This window comes from Macaca fascicularis, chromosome 8, assembly GCF_037993035.2.
Source record: "Macaca fascicularis isolate 582-1 chromosome 8, T2T-MFA8v1.1".
Taxonomy (NCBI): domain Eukaryota; kingdom Metazoa; phylum Chordata; class Mammalia; order Primates; family Cercopithecidae; genus Macaca; species Macaca fascicularis.
Genome location: NC_088382.1, coordinates 140307667 through 140328445, shown reverse-complemented (window position 1 = coordinate 140328445; position 20779 = coordinate 140307667).

Here is a 20779-nt window from a genome sequence, read left to right as displayed (position 1 = left end):
GCTACCTCCCACTTTGTGGGACAAATACTCCTGGGTTTTCACTTCCTCCCCATACCAAAAGCCTGCTCTCCATCAGACATATGTTCGCCCTTTCACACGTGGGTTCCTCTGATCAGCATAACAGTTCTGCAGGTTCTGTTTCATTATCCCCTCTTCACATTAGGCTCAGAGAGATTAGGTGTCTTAAGAGGTTAAGCAAGTGAGTGGTAAAGCTGGATTTAAAAGCAGGCTGCCTGATTCCAAGTTCACCTTGGTATTAATTCAGTTCTGTTCAACATGCATTTAACACACAACTGCCTTAAGCCAAGCACTGGCAAAATAGCAAAGAACAAGGTATGGTTGCTGTTCCCCAAAGGCACACAGACTACTGGGGATGTCAGGCATACCAGGAGAAATGTCAAATTCTTGCTTCGGTGCCTGGCACATAGAAAGCTCTCAGTGGAGGTCAGCTCTTGTTCCTATGAATATAAGTACCAATGTAAAGGGAAGGGAACAATGCCGAGGAGCACAGACAAATGACAGGCAGCCCAGTCTTGGATGCATCACATGAGTTCTGCATCCTGAGCTACTTGCACTTTAAGCCTTATTGTGTTTAGTGTAGAGCATCATTCTGGAGAGACCCCAGGAAAGACTGGAAGAGCTCCGGGAGAATGTCCAAAGGATGAGAGGACTTGAGCTCTATCACAGGAGGATTCCTGAGAGAACTAGGGATGTGTATGCTGAGGTAGAGAAGATTGAGCATCAACTAAGAATTTCGTTTGCCTGCTTATAAAAATGACCAGAAATAATACTATTTTATTTTCAAAAACATATTTTGTTTTTTAAATCTCAATGGAAAAAGCCTGAAATTGCGCATAGCTGCTCCGGACATTAGAAACTCAGGTTCCTTCTATCTTTCTGCTCTGTCAAACTTAGCACTGGCTTCTATCCTCAAGGCTGCCTCATATGGCTGCTGTAGTTACAGCTATCACTTCTCCATTCTAGTCAGAAAACGGAAAGAAACCAGGAGGGGTGAAGGGAAGGGGAAAGGATCAGCTATCAGCCCCTTTTGAGGCATTTTCTTGGAACTCTTACCCAACAGCTTTTGTTTACATCTCTTTGGCCAGAATTTAAATTGACCCAGATAGCTAGGGAGATTGGGAGATGTGTTCTTTAATTAGGAGCATCAAACTCCCGAATAAAATTTGAGAACTGTTTTTAAGGTGAAAGATAGAATAGATATTGGCTAGGCAACCAGGAGACCCTGCTGCTGGAACATAGTGTCCATCTCTACCTACTTACAAGGGCTGTCCAGAAGAAGAAGGATAAGTACGTTCCATAGAAGGACAGAATTAAGGGACAAGTTTCAGCTCAATTCAAGGAAGAGTTCACCAAACCATGGACTATGGCTGCCTCATGCAATAGAGAGAATTCTCCTTTAGAGAGGGGAGTATGGATAAGTGTATGGGAGTGCTGTGGCAAGGATTTGGAACATCAAGAATAGAATTGGGCTTGAGGAATGTTAAAATTCTCTTTCTAGTTAGGAAATGGAAGGTTTTTCCCTTGTTAAAAGAGTTTCAGGCATCCTCCAGCTAGAAGATGTATTTCGGGAGAGTAGAGACATCCTTCCAAAGAGCCTCAAGGTCCGATATACGCAATTATAGACTAGGCTCATGAGTCTGAGCAACAGGCACGCCAGGTGAATACTGTGTGTGTTTTTAAAGTTACATTTAAATTTTAATGGTATGAAATTTGTGGAAAAGTTAGGAAATTCCAACAAGGGAAAATTTTGAAAATTAAAACCATCAAAATCCCTTTGGTAGGCGTCTGACAGCTCTAACAGAAAGAGAATGATCTTTGGAGTTAAATACTCCTCAGCTCAGCTCCAACTTCCACCTCCTACCAGTTCACCATGCATGGAGAAGTTATTTAACTTCTCTGAGCCTTGTTTTCCTTGTCTGTAAAAACATAATAATTGTAACTACCTTCATGAGTCATTGTGACAATTAAGTTTTTAAATGCATTTAATAGGCATAACACATATATATTTAATACATAATACATCATCAAAAATGTCTCCTCTCTTCTTTCCCACTATCTATCCAAACCACTATGAATATTTAGGAGTATTTTGTTACATGGGTTTAATGCCATTGAAAGATAATTTTGTATTCTGTATTTTACTTAGCATATGTCATATCATTTTTGTTTTAACAGACTGCTTATAAACAATTTTCACGGCTGTGTAATGCTCTAGCTAATAGATATATCATAACTAATTGGATGTTGGGAATTAATGTATTTCTCCTATATTTATATATAGAAAGGAACATTTTGTGAATAAGATCCTTTCTTCATTTTGGATCATTCCTTTAGAATACATTTTCAGAAGAGAAATCATTCTACCAAAGAGTAAAAATAATTTAAAGCCTTTGATACATATTGCCAAATTCTTTTCCAATATTTCATTTTTATGTATGAGCTGGATTTATAATTAAGTTTTTTTGTCTGTGATTCTTTTTAAATTGTGGGCCTCCTGAGGACAAAGCTGTATTTTTTCATCTTATAACTCTAGCCCCTATGACAGTGCCTGACCATAGGGTACATTTTAATAAATATTTACTTAATGAATAAAAATGATCATGCCTATTCACATTTTCATTGGCACAAGAATGCCTGGTTCATTACCTCCTCATCATTATAACTGAATATACTGAGATGGGAGTGGGGGTGGATCCAGAGGACAAATTCCTAAAGAGATGTCTTTCATGACCTTTCTAGAAATTTCTGGGCTATCCCAGAACTTATAAAGGCCGACAGAACACAAGTTTGTGACTTCTTGTTTAATCCTAACTTGTATGCACAACTAGCAAAGGCACATATTTAAAACTAGTCTTTGGATCTTAACAAAAGCAGTGAGCTTTCTGAAAAATGTTTATGTGTCTCTATTGCTGTGTGATAAACCGTCCCAAAACTTAGTGAGTTTAAACAATTTATTTAGTTTATGATTCTACAAGTGAATAAATTTTTTTGAGACAGGGTCTCACTCTGTCCCCTCGGCTGGAGTACAATGGCGTGATCAGGGCTCACCACAGCCTTGACCTCCTGGGTACAAGTGATCCTCCCACCTCAGCCTTTTTAGTAGCTGGGACTACAGGTGTGCTCCACCACACCCAGCTAATTTTTGCATTTTTAGTAGAGACGAGGTTTCACCATGTTTGTTGCCCAGGCTGGTCTCAAGCTCCTGCACTCAAGCGATCTGCCTGCCTTGGCCTCCCAAAATGCCGGGATTATAGGCGTGAACCACCGTACCCAGCCAAGTCAACAATATTTAACATGGGTTCAGTCAGGCAATTCATCTGATCTTGATCAAGCTTACTCATGTATCTGCAGATGCAGACAGCTACCAGGTCAGCTCCTGGCTCAGCGGGCGGCTGGCTAACTGAAGATGGCTTGTCACCCTCCAGCAGGCTAGCCCAAGCTTGCTTACGTGGAATCTGGAAGGGTTCTAAAAATATGGTGGAAACATGCATGGTCTCTAGAGGCCTGAGCTCAGAATTGGCACACTATCACTTCTGTTGCATTCTGTCAGCCAAACCATGTCACAAGGCCAGCCCAAATTTAAGGGCAAAGGGGTAAGATTCCACCTTTTAGATAGAGGAGCTACGAAGCCATGTTGCATGGGGTGTGAATACAGAAAAGGAAGGAATAAAGAATTTAGCCCTTTCGCGATTGACCACAGTGCCAGTGACCACTTAGCAGAATGAATCTACTAAGTGGAATTACTTAATCTTGTCCATTTTAAACCTGAAGATGATTTATCCTCAATTATGTATGTAGTACCTCAGAGATTTAAAAGATTTAAAATGGTGTTACCTTGGCTAACGTTTTGTGTGCCAGCACATTAGGCAGATTGGCTGGCAAAGGGTTCCCTCTTCAATTTTTAGACGGAAGATGAGTCTCGAGGAAGTTTACCCGATAAGGAAGCAGACAGAGTCAATCATTCACTCCCTAACCATCTCCTGCTTTGTATCTTAATAACAAAGGAAGTTTCTTATCTCCTTACTTTCAATAATAAAAGCCGCAATGTCTTTCATTTCTAAACCACATTGCATTATTCAGAAATAAGTTGTAAGGGTTGAGGTGGGGGTAAAATTAGAACAGAAGGTGTCATGAGTCCATTTTCACCTGCCCAAGTTTTGGCAATACTGTTTCAAGTCAGGCTCTGAGGCGACACTAATAGCCTGAATCTGTGCTGAGACCTCACAGAATCCTCTAACACGCTCTACTGCATTCACCGTTACTTGTCACCTACGAGAGCTGATTTCAGGAGGCAGAAAGGAGACAGTTCTACATCCCACCTGCCAAACCCTGCTTGTGTGAAATTCCCTTAATGGAACACCAAGCCATTCCTTCCACAGTAAGAAAAATCTGTTTGAAAGTGTAAACCCTCAGGACATCAATTATTATTATAACAATTGTATAGTACATTATAGAATTAAATACAGACAGGCAGGCCCGGCATGATGGCTCACACCTGTAATCCCAGCACTTTGGGAGGCTGAGACAGGAGGATTGCTTGAGGCCAGGAGTTCAAGAGCAGCCTGGTCAACACAGTGAGACCCCATCTCTACAAAAAATTTAAAAATTAGTAGGGTGTGGTTGCACATGCCTGAGGTCCCAGCTACTCAGGAAGCTGAGGCAGGAGGATCTCTTTAGCCCAGGAGGTTGTAGCTGCAGTGTGCAGTGATCACACCAGCGCATTCCACTTTGGGCAACAGAGTGAGACGCTGTCTCAAAAAAAAATAATAATAAATAATTTAAAAAATAAATACAGACATGCATTGCTTAGCGATGGGAATATGTTCTGAGAAATGTGTCGTTAGGTGATTTCATCATTGTGTAGACATTATAGAATGTACTTATACAATCCTAGATGGTAGAGTCTACTACATACCTAGGCTATATGGTATAGACTATTGCTTATAGGCAACAAACCTGTAGAGCATGTTACTGTTCCAAATACCATAGGCAACTGTAACACAATGGTATGTGTGTATCTAAACTTATCTAATATAGAAAAGTTACACTGAAAATATAGTATTATAATCTTATGGGGCCATCATCATATATGCAGTCCCTCATTGACAGAAATGTCATTATGCAGCTTATGACTGTATGTATATAATATAAATTCACATAAATAATATGTATCTTATATAACATATAATATGTATATCTTTTCTATAACATTATATACAGTATTATACAATTACAAAACATAATTCTATAATATAATAACTTTTTTAATAGACAAAATGTGTGAAGCCCTGGACTTCAGGCAAAGAAGGACAACAATCCTTAAGAGATGGGAAACGAATGAGGAGAGGCCTACAATTGCCCCAGTTTCTGTTTTGCAAGTTTCCAAGTCATGGAGAGGGTTTTGTGTTTGATTATCAATGTCTGTCCTGGACTCAGAGAGGGTCAGTAACAGCCCTGAACCACATATTCCCCATTCCTGCATGACTGTTAAAATCTTTGGCCTTTCTGCACTCTATTCTCCTACCTTCTCCAGAGTCTAAAATTTTATCATTCTCTACCAGATAGAGAAAAATGTCACAGCAAAAACACAGAAATTCTAAGTTACTGGATTTCTCACTTTCTATTAACCTTACTTTATCTTGGACAATACATAAAATGTTTTACATACACTGTATTAATTGCACCTCATGATTGTCCAATACAGCAGTTAGCAACTCCAAATAACAGAAAACCCTATTCAAAATGACTTAAACACTAAAGGGGCTTATTTTCTCTGATATCAAAATATCTGCAATGAGGCACCTTCACAATTTGTTAATTCCATTTCTCAAAAACATCATCCAGGATCTGAGATCTTCCCATCTTTCTCTTCTGCTGGTCAACTTTGTACCTCATGGTTCAAGCTGGATGCCACATGTCCAGACACTACATGTGGACACCACAATGTCCCCCAGTGCAGCCACTGTTCTTCTGGCCTTTTCAAGATCTGTATGGCTAGGAAGTAGCAGAGCACCCTCTCTAATCCACATCTCCTGACTCTGAAGCCAGCGCTGATTTTACTGTTCTAAGCAGACTGTCTGTCAGATGATCCTTCCCTGGTTACAGTTAATGACCAAGGCGATTTGTTGACTCATTTTCAGCAGGGAATTTAAAAGAGTAATTACCAGGTTTGGCTTCTCTCAAAGAGGAAGTTTAAATTTAGCTTTTACCTGAAGTTCTTCGCTGTGACTTTGGAGCAAATCTATTCAACATCACATAGAAAACACTAATTGTATTGCATAGTTTGGATACAAACTAATTACGTTATTGCTGCTGCAAATGCTAGAACACACCTAATTACAGGGTTTGAGGAATACATACTTTGTCTATGACTATGACAGCCCAGAATGGCTGGGCAGGGTTTTGAGCTCACTGCCCCTGGCAAAGGAGATATCATCATCCTTGTTCAAGCTAGTAATTTATTCTGATGACAAAGTTGTGTTCTTGTGCCCTGTTATAATGTAAAACAAGCAAAAAAAAAAAAAAAAAGAAAAAGAAATTAAATGTCTATTAGGACCCAAGTGCTATAGCCAGCACTTGAGAGATTATATTGTTGATATATCATAGTGGTCAAGAACACAGGCCCTGGCACCTCACTGGCATTGGCTGGGTTTGAATCCTAGCTCTGCTCCTTATTAATAATTGTGTGATCTTCCTCAAATTGTTTAACTTCTCTAGGGCTCACTTTCCTCATCTGTGAAATGGGGATACTGATGACAGCATTATCTATCTGACAGAGTGTGTGAAGCACTTAAAACTATCTGTACCATATAGTAAGTGCTAAGTATTATTATTTCACCTTGTTACCTCATTTATTTGAATGTTTCTAAAAACCCTGTAGAATGGATGAAATTTGGAGACCAGAGGTGTTTTGAGGGTGATAGGAGACGATGTGTAAAATACTCAATTAATGGTTGCAAAAACCCATCCCCCATGAGGAGACAGAGGCCAAGGGAGTAAGTGACTTACCAGGTTACCCCAACTGGCACTGGCCCTGCTGCTCCACAGAAACTCTTCCCTAGACACACTTTTCTTCCTCCCATTGCCTCTGGTCCAAGCTTATCACTCTTGTCCCCTTGGTGCCTGCAAATGGTGGCCCACTACACGGAGAATCAAGTCCAGTCTCTGGGCAATTTACACAGGATCTCTCTGTGGTATCGCTCTAACCTCATCTCCCGTTCTTCCTCCCCTCGATCACTCTAGTCCAGAGCATGGGGCCTTCTTTTTCTTCTCCCCTCATGGTCAAGTTTATTCCCATCTTGGAACTTTTGCCTGAGCTCATACATAACTCCCTCCTATTATTCAGAACTTGGATACTTGTCATTCTTCCCAGATCCCTTCCCTGGTCACACACCCCCAAAGTAGCCATTGGCCACTAGCTACTGGATCACTTTAATTCCCTGTCTAACGTATTATCTGATCACTCCCTTGTCATATTTCCTCATGTGAGACTCATGAGAACAGGGACCTTCTCTGGTTATGTCCCAAGACGCCAGAATGGTCCTTGGTATATTGCAGGTATTCCACAAATATTAGTTGAATGGATGAATAGGATGTGAGTCTATCCTTTGCTTCCAACTCTAGTGCTTATTCTCCTACAAGTCATTTGCAGGGTTGCTGCTAATATGGGTAGCTCCATCATGAGAATTTGAGAAAAGTACCCCCTCTGAATAGATGAATTGTAAAAAGATGCCATTTCGGAGTAGTGTTGCAGGAAGTCAGCGACCCCAAATGGAAGGACTGACTGGAGCCACGGCAGAGGAACATAAATTGTGAAGATTTCATGGACATTTATCAGTTCTCAAATAATACTTTTATAATTTCTTATCCCTGTCTTTACCTTAATCTCTTAATCCTGTTATCTTCGTAAACTGAGGATGTACGTCACCTCAGGACCACTGTGATAATTGTGTTAAATGTACAAATTGATTATAAAACATGTGTGTTTGAACAATATGAAATCAGTGCACCCTGAAAAAGAACAGAATAACAGCTATTTTTAGGGAACAAGGGAAGACAAACATAAGGTCTGACTGCCTGTGGGGTCGTGCAAAAAAAAGCCATATTTTTGTCCTTGCAGAGAGCCTATAAATGGACGTGCAAGTAGGGAAAATATCGCTAAATTCTTTTAATAGCAAGGAATATTAATATTAATACCCTGGGAAAGGAGTGCATTCCTCAGGGGAGGTCTATAAATGGCCACTCTGGGAGTGTCTGTCTTAGGTGGTTGAGATAAGGACTGAGATACGCCCTGGTCTCCTGCAGTACCCTCAGGCTTACCAGGGTGGGTAAAAAACAAAAAAAACTCAGCCCTGGTAAATTTGTCGTCAGACTGGTTCTCTGCTCTCCAACCCTGTTTTCTGTTGTTTAAGATGTTTATCAAGACAATACACGCACCACTGAACATAGACCCTTATCAGTAGTTCTCCTTTTTGCCCTTTAAAGCATGTGATCTACTCCCTGTTCTTACCTCCCCTCCCCTTTTGAAACTCTTAATAAAAAACTTGCTGGTTTGAGGCTTAGGTGGACATCACAGTCCTACCAATATGTGATGTCACCCCCAGCTGCCCAGCTGTAAAATTCCTCTCTTTGTACTCTTTCTCTTTATTTCTCAGCCGGCCAACACTTACGGAAAATAGAAAGAACCTATGTGGAAATATTGGGGGTGGGTTCCCCCGATAGAGTAGACCAGGTAGAAAATGGCCCTCATACTCTGTGGATCATGTAGAAAAAGGTGCCCATCTCTTGGACTGATACAGCCTTGCTCAACATCACATGACCTGACCAGTGCCCACATGTAGTGTACAACCAGTGCAGGGAGGTGGGGGAGTGTGTTTGTGTGCCACATGTATGTGCATGGCATGTGTGCACACATCATTTTGAAAATGTCCCCAGTTGCTAAATGTTTAGACATTACCAAGTTTAAAGGCACAAAACATGTCAGAACGTCAGAAGCCATCATGCATTCTCTCTCTTACATATGAGGCCAGATGATAAGGAACTGATAGTGACATAGGTTTATTCTGTGCTATGGTTCAGACCACATCTAAAATATTTAGTCAGCTCGGAGCACCCCATTTGAAAAGTAATAAAATGAAACACTTCTAAGTGAAGGCCCCCTAGAAGTGAAGGACACCCTGAACCATGTCTGATGAGAGTAGTTGAAGCCTGGAGATGTTTAGCTTAGAAAAGTCCCAGGAAGACCTGACAGCCATCTGCAAAACCTTAAGTGCTAACACAAAAAGGATACACTTCACTTATTTATTCACCAACTCTCTTTTCAAATATCTGTGATGTGTTCTCCATGTTGGAGTTACAGCAGCAAACAAAATGAAACATAAAAAATCCCTGCCCTTGCAGCAACTACATCCTACATTCACTAGTTATAGGAGACACGGAGCAAACAAGCAAATACAATGCAATAGAATACAGCATCAAGTTCAGGCTCTGTGCAATTTGCAAATTTATTATCTAATAATAAAATATTGGATAGTGACAAGTGCTATGAAAAAAGCAAGTGGCTGGGGACAGGAGTCAGAGGAAGCAGGTAGTTTAGTTGAGTGATCAGAGAAGAGCCTCCAACAACAGAGAAGGGACCCAGATGAGGAGAAAGAACTGAGTTTTATTCTGGTGAAAAGCCATGTCAGGCAGATAGAACAGCAAGTGCAAAGGCCTAAGGCAAGAACGAGCTTGGCACACTCATGGAAAAAAACAAAAGGACAGTGCAGCTGAGACTTAGTGATGGTGGACCAAAGGTAGGGGGTATTGTTCCTAAGGCTGGCAGTGGTTAGATCCCATATAGCCTGGAAGATCACTGTAAAGAGTTTGGATTTTTTTCTAATTTTTTTAAGCAGAAGAGAGATATGATCCAATTTACATCTCTAAAGATGACTTTGGTTGCTGAGGGAGAATGGATTATAGAGCAGCAAGAGTTCTCTGTGTTCCATGAATAGAACTAAGATCAAGGGAGAGAACCACAGGAGACAGACTTTAGCCCAAGACAAGTGCTTTCCAAATGAAAGAGCTCATTTAAAGGTGGTGAGTGTCCTCTACTAGAGATATCCAAGAGAAGGCTAATGTTTCTTTCCGGGAGGAGGCCATGATGGTTAATTTTATGCGTCAACTTTACTGGGCCACAGGGAGCCCAGATATTTGACTAAATATTATTCTGTGGGTATCTGTTAAAGTGTTTCTGATGAGATTCATATTTCAATCAGCAGATGGAGAAAAGAAGATTACCCTTCCCAATGTGGGTCACCCAGTCAACTGAAGGCCAGACCAGAACTTACATCGTCGGCTCTCTGGAGTCTCCAGCTTGCCAGCTGCTAATCTTGGGACTTCTCCATATCAAGTGAGTCAATTCCTTGTAATAAATCTCTTCATTTATTACACACATGCACTTATATACACATATATCCTATTGGGTCTGTTTTTCTGAGAAAACAACAAATCCAGTAACACAGAGAGGAATGTTGCAATGAGATTTCTGGCATCAGAAGAGATCTTGACCTAAAACCCCTACAGAACCCTTCCAGTTCTGAAGGAGAGGATACAGCCCAAAACTCTGGACTTTATGGTGACTTTATTTCCCCATAGTTCTGAAATGTGTCCTCAAGTGTTTTTTTTTTTCTTTCTTTCTTTCTTTCCTATTTATTTCTTAAGTAAAAGAATAGCAATACATGAATATGGTAAAATATTCAACCATATAGTTTTAAATGTAAAAGCAAAGACCTCCCACCAACTCCTTTTACCCATAGGTAACTACTATTGACAATTTCTTATGTATCCTTCTAGAAAACTTACATGCTTGTGTCAACATATATACATGCATAGATCTTTTCATTTATACAAATAGGATTACACTCTACACACTGTTTCATGCCTTGCCTTTTTCACTTATTAATATGTAAGATGCTTTTTTTTTTTTGAGACAGACTCTCACTCTGTCGCCCAGGCTAGAGTGTAGTGGCACAATCTCAGCTCACTGCAAGCTCCACCTCCCAGGTTCATGCCAGTCTCATTCTCCTGCCTCAGCCTCCCAAGTAGCTGGGACTACAGGCACCCACTACCACGCCTGGTTACTTTTTTGTATTTTTAATAGAGACAGTGTTTCACCGTGTTAACCAGGATGGTCTCGATCTCCTGACCTCGTGATCTGCCCACCTCGGCGTCCCAAAGTGCTGGGATTACAGACGTGAGCTACCACACCTGGCCCTTTTTTTTTCTTCTTCTTCTTTTTTAAGCTTTCTGTCCTTGAATTGTTTCAAAACACTGGACAGAGGGCTTCCTATCTTAAGAGTGTCACACCAAGATAGGTTATTTTTCTTCAACTTATTTTAAGTTCAGGGGTATATGTGCAGGATGCACAGGTTTGTTACACAGGTAAATGTGTGCCATGGTGTTTTGCCACACATATCATCCCATCACCTAGATATTAAGCCCAGCATCCATTAGCTATTTTTCCTGATGCTCTCCCTCCCCCAACACCCCTCATTACCAACAGGCCCCAGTGTGTGTTATTCCCCCTTGTGTGTCCACATGTTCACATCATTCAGCTCCCACTTGTAAGTGAGAACATGAGGTGTTTGGTTTTCTGTTTCTGTGTTAGTTCACTGAGGATAATGGCTTTCAGCTCCAACCATGTCCCTGCAAAGGATGTGATCTCTTTCCCTTTTATGGCTGCATAGTATTCCATGATGTATATAAAACACATTTTCTTTATCCAGTCTATCATTGGAGGGCATTTGGATTGAGTCCATGTCTTTGCTGCTGTGAATAGTGCTGCAGTAAACATATACATGCATGTATATTTATAATGGAATGATTTATATTCCTTTGGGCATATACCCAGTAATGGGATTGCTGGGTATTACCGCCTCTAGATCTTTGAGGAATCATCACATTGTCTGCTACAATGGTTGAACTAATTTACATTCCCACCAACAGTGTAAAAGTATTTCTTTGTCTCCTCAACCTCGCCAGCATCTGTTGTTTTTTGACTTTTTAATAATCGTCATTCTGACTAGTGTGAGATGGTATCTCATGGTTTTGATTTGCATTTCTCTAATGATTAGTGATGTTAAGCTTTTTTTCATGTGTTCGTTGGCTACATGAATCTCTGCAGATGAGCCTGGGCAACATGGTGAAATCCCATCCCTCTCTCCCAGTAATGCATAAAATTAGCCAGGCATGCTGGCACACATCTGTGGTCCCAGCTACTTGGGAAGCTGAGGTGAGAGGATCACTTGAGCCTAGGAGGCAGAGGTTGCAGTAAGCCAGATCATGCTACTGTACTCCAACCTGAGTGACAGAGTGAGACTCCATCTCAAAGAAAAAAAAAGTTTAATGGAAGATGAGAAATGGCCTATGTGTATGGAAGCCCTATTCTGAGCCAGGTGCTGTGCCTTTGACATTGCTATATCATGCCATCTGGCCAATCAACGCCATGCTGGACATTAGATCATAAAAACACCTTTCTTTTCTCCCTGCTACTCTAACTGTCCCTCATCCTCCTTTCCCTCTCCTGTTTTTCTTTTTTGTTTTTCCTTTTTTTTTTTTTTCTTTTTCTCAGAGGCTTGCTGAGTCCAGGTATGAGGTAAAAAGGATCTTGGCCTGTGTGTGGTATTGGTACATACCTGGTATCTACCAATAGGTATTGGCCTGTGTGTGGATTTTAGAGTCAGATGTGGATTTGAATTCTGACTTGACTATGTACTAGTTGTGTGACCTTGGGCTTATATGTCACTTAACCTAACAGTAGTAGGCAGCTTTCAGGTGGCTCCCAGTGATCATTGCCTCTTGGTACTCTCACCCATGCATAATCGCCTCCCTGTAAGTGTGGACTGGACTTAGTGACTTGCTTTTCATGAATAGGATATGGCAAAATTTGATGAGACGTCATTTTTTTTTTTTTTTTTTTTCCGAGACAGAGTTTTGCTCTTGTCACCCAGGCTGGAGTCCAATGGCTCAATGTTGGCTCACTGCAACCTCTGCCTCCCAAGTTCAAGCAATTCTCCTGCCTCAGTCTCCCAAGTAGCTAGGATTACAGGCACACACCACCAGGCCCAACTAATTTTTGTATTTTGTTTAGTAGAGATGGGGTTTCACTATGTTGGCCAAGCTGGTCTCAAACTCCTGACCTCAGATGATCCTCCCGCCTTGGCCTCCCAAAGTGCTAGGATTACAGGCATGAGCCACCACGCCCAGCCAATGGGATGTCATTTCTAAGATTCAGTTAAAGACTGGAACTTCTGTCTTTTCTGTGCCCTCTCTCTTTTCCTCTCCCTTGCTTGCTCTGATGAAACCAGCTTCCATGTTGTGAGCTGTTGCATGGAGAGGTCCACATGGTAAAAAACCAAGGCCTTCAGTTCAACATTCTGGGAGGAACTGAATCTTGCTCGCAACCATGTGAGTGAGCTTGGAAGCAGTTCCCACCCTGGTGAGGGACATCTTCACTGCAGCCCATGAGACACTCTGAGCCTGAGGGCCCAGCTAAGCCAGTCTCAGGCTCTTGACCACAAAAACTGATACAATGAATGTTCATTGCATTAAATCAGCAAATGGGTGAGTGGTATTTGTTACACAGCAATAAATAACTAATACGCTAAATGTTGGTTTGTAGGAAGAAAAATTTAAAAAAGGGGCAGAGCCTTTTAACCCAGGCTAGAGGAACCCCAACTCTTGGTTCAGTCTTTAGAAGGTCCTAATCTCTACCTCCTCCTGCCACATCCCTCCCAAGTGGGCAAGGGGGGCCAAAGGGAACATACCTACTCTGTGTTCTGGGTACACAAGACTCCAGAGTTCTGTGCCCAGATGGACTTGACTTGGTTCCAGGACGGGAGGACTTTCCCTTCTGGGTAGACCCTTCAACTTGTGTACATACCCTTGAAGCCTACAAGGTAGTCCAGAGACAGCCATTTTGAGTAGAGAATGGACTAAGCCTGGATATGTATATTGGGGTACCCACCATTTGTTAGCTGGATTTTTAACTGTAAACATGGTTTGGTGCCTCCATTAGCACTCTTTTTCCCAACCCCATAAATGTTAGAGGAGGCCCTGAGTGGAGATAATAACTGAGAACCAAATGGGATCGTTTATTTGAAAGTTTCTATCATATAGCGTGACATGCAGTGAATTATCAAAAAATCATAGCTCGCTTCCTGCTTTTAGTGTCTCTGTGACCTACACAGAAAAACTAGGACTCACTGGGTTTGCCACAGGGATCAGCATTCTTCCCAAAGGGTCCCTGGCTGACAGTTCTGGGCCTTCAGGGGTGAAAGGTGTTTCTGGCCTGGAGCAAATTCACAGCTCTGCTAAGGGAAGCAACCCTTGAAAACACATTTCCTATAGTATGGGCCAGGTGGGGCCATTGTGGCCCTGCCTCCGAGGACACTCTGGAATATTGGCTACGATATTAGGCCTTCTTCCTACCGGGAAGTAAGAAGAAGTAAGAGGAAGTGAGCTTGTTGGGAGATGAAAACATGCTGACTTAACTTCAAAGTGTTAGTTAGTCAGCAAATATTTTTGAGAAGGTATAGCAGAAGGAACGAGAGTTATCTCTTTCTATCCTGTTAGTGTAAGAAAGAGCTAAGCTTGAGTACTGAACTTTGTTTCCTTACTAGCTTTTGGGCAAGTTATGTGACTTCTTTATTCCTCAGTGTCATCATCTGTAAATGGGGGTTAACAAATTTCTATCACCTAGGGCTGTGTGAGGAATAAAAGGTATGATCACGGATCATGCTTAGGATAGCTCAGACCTGTCACCTTAAAAGGGGAATTAAAAGCAGGACAGACTCTTGGGCTTGCTGTGTGGATGGCATTAGGTCGTGCATGCTTAGTCTGGCACCTGCTACACAGAAGGGGCCTGTAGTGGGTTGAATATGGGCCCCGCAAAATATATGTCCATCCGGAATGTATGAAGGTGTCACTAGGTGGAAAAGGGGTCTTTGTGGATGTAATTAAACTAAAAATCTCAAGACAAGATCATCCTCGATTCGGGATGATTAGGGACCCTAAATCCAGTGATAAGTGTCCTTAGAAAAGAAGAGAAAGGAAGATGGCAAACACAGGAGAGCACTACACGAAAACAGAAGCAAAGATTGCCGCTATGCAGGCCCAAGCCAGGAAATGCCTGGAGCCACCAGCAACTGGAATATGCAGGGATTCTCTCTTATGACCTTTGGAGGAACCAAAGCCCTGTGAACATCTGGATTTCAGACTTCTGGCCACTAGCAATATGAGAGAATACATTTATTTTAAGCCACCTTGCTTGGGATAAGTTGTTACAATGGCCCCAGGAAATTCTTACAGGGCTTAATAAATGTACACTATTACTATTATCTTTTGTGTTTTTGTGTTTTTTTTTTTTTTTTTTTTTTTTTTTTTTTTTTTTTTTTTTTCTCCACCAAGGTTGGAAAGCCGCCTGCATTCTTTGGAGGGAAAACTGAAATGCCTGGGCTGGGACCCAAAGGAAAAAGGTCCATCTGGCTTATTGCAGGTCCCCACCCCTGCCCTGCCTCTGACCCATCCCGCCAGGCAGAGTTTCATCCTCGGGCTGCCTTCATTGCCAGGGTTTCTGAGGCTGACAGCACACCCTGAGCCAAGAGATTCCAAGCCTCAGCATGAAGGGAATAATTGTCAGCGAGCTCCCAGATTGTTTTGTCACATCCACTTTGCAATATGACAAGTAGGCGTCCAAAATATGCTCCAGGAGGGGGAGCCAGAAATTTTCCAAAAGCATACGTGGCATCCCGAGTCACTGCTAAATAAGTGTCAGCCGAGTTCTTGGCTTCCCTCCTTACGCCAAGCCGTGCTGTGTCCCTCAGGACGGGGAGTGCCACGCTGGAGTGCCACCAGGAAAAGAAAAGCCCACTCTCAGTGGCATTGGAACCATCAACTTGGCTTCATTGGCTACTTTGGGATTTGTCTAGATGACCTCATAATAACAGCTATATTTCTAGAATCATAAAAATGACAACAGTAAATCGCTGTTAGGTACCCTGCGTGAGGTGCTGGACTAAGTCATTTATGTACTCTCTATTCTTTAATCTTCATGACAATTCTATGAAATGGCAATGATTATTATTATCTCTCTGTTACAGAGAAGCAAATTGAGGAAGAAGGAGTTTAAATAATGTGCCCAATATTTCATTTAAGGGGAGGGACTGAAAAAGATTCCATTTCTAAGAAGTGGTGGAGGTAAAAATCCAACTCTCATGAGCTCATCCCTAAAGCTGGAGATGTGTACTACACAGCCACTTTGTACAGTATTTTACAGTTTGTAGGAATAATAACCATGCTGCCCTCATTCCCATTGGGAACTAAGGTTCATCATATGAGAAAGGGACTGGCTATTCCAGATAGGAAGTGAATAAGACTGTTGAAATGCAGAAAACATAGGTAGCATAAATAGAATAATTAAAGTAGAGCAGATTGAGTTTTCTTCCTCTCCCACCTCTTTTCCTGGAGCTTGGCATGTATAGATGCTAACGCAAGAGAAGGTCTTTTATCATGTAACTCAGGAATAGGAAGGAGACTGACAATTTTTTTTTTTAGCACAACAGGATACAAAAGAAATGCTAGCAATAGGTTGTTATTTGCAGTTGAGAGGCTTAATTGAGGCCAGATTGTTCCAAAGGCCTCTTCGCTTCCCCTCTTTACTCTTAAGATCTTACTGTTGGTTGCCTACCCAGCATTCATTCCTCCCTTCTTCCCTCCAGATAAAACTCAGGTTTTGTTCTTTCTGTCCTGCATCAAAATTGGTGGTGGTCGACCTCATTTCCAGCTCCCAGATGGGCTTGATTGATCTAAGAGGAATTCTATTCTCTGTGGCAATGATTGGTTAAGGAATGGTGATCCCACAATTCTGGCTAATGAAACATGAGAAGTTTTCTTCTAGGATGGGTGGTGACTTAGGGGCTTTTGCGGGAAATGTCTTTCCTTCTATGAAAGAACCACAGGGGGAAAAGAAAAAGAGCCTTTCTTCCTCTAGATCTTGTCTCATCCAGATATGATGCTCAGAGCTGCAGCCACCATATTGTTACGAGCCTGAGAAAGAAGCCAGCTAACGATGACAGAGCAAAGAGACACAGAGAAACTGCTCCCGAATGCCATTGTTGAATGGCTAATTCAACCAGCCTCGGATCTGCCTGCCCCCTGGAATTCCTGCTATATGAGATAATAATTCTCTATTGTTTAAGCCAGCTTGAGTCAGGGTTTTCTTTCTGCCACTAAAAGCATCCTGACTAATGCAGGATTCAAAGTGCACTCTCCTCCCTCTCCTCCCCCATCCAGCAGCTGAACTGAACCTGAACATCGCCGAGAATAACCAACAACCCATTGCAGAGGCTGTGCACAAGAGGAAGAGGGGAGTGGGCGGGGGGGGTGGGATGGAATACAGGAGGTTTAAAGACTGAGGAGATCATAGGAATGGAGACAGAGCAAAGGTATGAGAGACAGGGATACTCTGTGCCACCTGTGGAGGGTAGAAACACAGAGTGTGCTCAGGAATTAAGGACTAAGACTCCATAACTGGGGGCAAGGTGAACACACCAGACCTGCCACTGCTGAATCCTCACCATCCTTGACTCTGAATGTGTTGGACTGTTGTGTTTGAAATTTAAGTAAAGAACTGATTGAATAGTCTCCATGGTTCCATATGGCGCTTCCCTGGCCAACAGTCAACCATCCTTTTTCAGACTGTATCACCCCTACTTCCTGAAATATGGTGAACTGCTGGGATTACAGATTGTTGATCCCAGTAGACTCTTAAAAGGCCAACTAATCTAACTCCTTCCCTTTGTGAATGGGGCTCTAAGACTTAGAAAGGGGAGGTGAATTCCCTGAGACAGTGCAAAGTACATTTGTGGCAAAGCCAAAAAAGAAATATAAGTCTCCTGTCTCCCAAGTCAGTTCCTACTATACCACCATGTCCCCCTAAGTGTACATCAAAAAATTGTCAAAGATTTTCACCACCAGAACAGTTTTAATGGTCAAGTAAGCTTGTGAAGTACTGCATGAAGTTTTAATAAATCATGTTAAAGGTTTTTCTATGAGCAGAACTTCTCATAGTTTTGGTTTTATTTTATTTGTTTGCCAAAAAAAATGCTTTGTGAATCTCTAAAACTGAAATATAGCATATATTCTTTCTCAATCTATTAGACTATGGAATCTTTCTCCCAGAGCATCTCATCAGAAGAGTGCTCTGCAAATTACATTTGAGCAAATGCACAACATTTGCCTCCATAAAAAGGGAATGAGGTCAGAACACAAAGAAGAGCAGAGTTCAGGCAGAAGTGAAAAATGGGTAGATACGTCATCAGATGGATGGATGGGTAGAAGAATGAATGGGTAAAACAGTCAAATGGATGGATGTGTGGAAAAATGAATGGATAAATAGTCACATGGATAAAGGGGTGGAAGAGTGAATGGATGAATGAGTAGATGGTTAGAGAAAGGCAATATAATTTGAATCCCTGATATAGCAGACATGTTACATGGTCAATATTTTTTCCCCATAAGCTAGGTTATGTTGTGTATTAGTCAGGTTTTTCTGTTGTTCTTGTGATAATACTGTATAACAAATGATTCCCAAATTTTAGTGGTAAATTTTGTGGTAAACGATGTATCACAAAATTGTTTATACTATACTCTCAGGAAAGTTGGGCCTGGCTGGCCCCCAGGATCTGGTTACATTCAGATCTCCTTCATTTGTCTTTGTTGAAGAACCAACACTGAAGGAATCAGTGCTACTTTGTAGGTGCTCTTCTCATGGTGATAAGAGGAAGTATCAAAGAGCTGGTAGACACTTGCCTCTTAAGACCTCAGCTTGAAACTGGCGCATAGCCACTTCCAGCCACATTCTACTGGCCAAAACAAGTCTCACTGCCAAAGCCTAAACTCAATGGAGGAAGAAAGCTATACTTTGTTCATGAGGAAGGCAAGAGCAGGGAGGTAAAGAAAAACAGTGGATGGATACTTAAAATCCACCAGAAATTGGGTCTTCTATGACTTACAAGCCAAAGAGTCCTGAAAAATTCAATTGGCTGGTTAATTTGGGTTAATTGGCTAGTTAATTTGCTTAGTAACATGCTTCTAACTTTATAGCTGGTCCCTGCTTGGTAAAGCGCCTCTAAATACTTCATAGCTAGACAAACTAGGCTGCTTTACTCGCCGGACTATTCCTCACTTCCGAAACATTCCCTCTTCTCCACTCACTCTTACTTCTTCCTTCTTTTCAAATTTGACATAAACTATTCTTTCTTATTAGCATATTTAACACAGACTTTTATAAGTGTGTTATAGACAAACAATTCAAGCTATTACATGACGGAGTGGTCTGACAGTCAGCAGCTCACTGCTGGCAGGGTTGCCATATTTGTACAATACTGATTGTTTAATTGTCTGAATGTTTCTATAGGTATTGAATTCATTATTTTTTATATTTTTAATGATTAAATAATCGTTGTACATATTTGGGGGCATGTGTAATATTTTGATACCTGTATGTAATGTGTAATGATAAATCCGGAATAACTAGGATTTCCATCACCTCAAACATTTAGCCTGTCTTTGTGTTGGGAACATTACAATTCTTTTCTTCTAGTTATTTTGAAATATACAATAAAGGATTGTTAACTATAATTTCCCTACTGTACTATTAAACACTGGAATTTACTTCTCTATCTAACTGTATTTTTGTGCCCCTTAACCATCTTACCTTCCCAGCCTCATTCGTTATTTTCTAAAAATGAACTGCATTGGGAAAAATGACAGAATTGACATCAACAGTGAGAAGCAGAGATCTCATAAACTTAAGGCATTTGTAACAGAGATGGAAGGCATTGGGCACACTTTAAATTGGGAATCTTGAGCCTCAAGAGGATCAACTGTAGATTCAATTATGAAAGAAACGAGCAAAATTAAAGAACGAGTCTGGCTTCTGAATGATGTTATTGAAGACTGTGTTGTAAGGTGAAGTATAATTGGGGATTCGATTATATTTTACAGGACCCCAGGGACAGAAAACCCTTAGTGATATATATAAGGATAGAATTTCATTTTCGGATATATTGTCTGAGGAACATGCTAAAGGAAAAGAAGTATTTTACTGCCCATATCTATGAAATAATTAACATGAACATGGTCACCTGCCAGTCAGTGAGCATGATTTGAGAGCTCACATTAATTAGCAGGGTATAGCATGGTGTATTGTTACACACAGACACCTAGTTCCCAGTTATGGGACTTTGGGAAAATTACTTAATCTCAGTTTCCCCATGTGTAGTATGGAAGATGATACTACAGACATCTCATGGTTCTTGAGAAGTTGAAATCAAATAATAATTAGCTCCATCTTCTTGCTATGGACCAGGCATGGTTCATATACTTTACATAGTTATCGCATTACTTACAACACTCTGTGAGTGGTTATCTATCCTTTACAGAGGAGGAAACTGAGGCATGAAGAAGAGAAGTAGCATGCCCAAGGTCACACAGCTGGTTAGCAATAGAGCTAGGATGCCACCTCAGGCCATCTGGCTCATAATCTACGTTCCTGTCCAGTCCGCTGTCACATCCCCAGGACAGGGTGAGCATGGGAAGTGCAACGCAGGGCAGATTCTCAGGAAATTGGCACAACCCCCTTTTCACCTCAGTGGAGATGACAGACACTGAAGCAACCACCTAGGCTCTCATGTGTGTGCCTGCATGCTTCGTATGT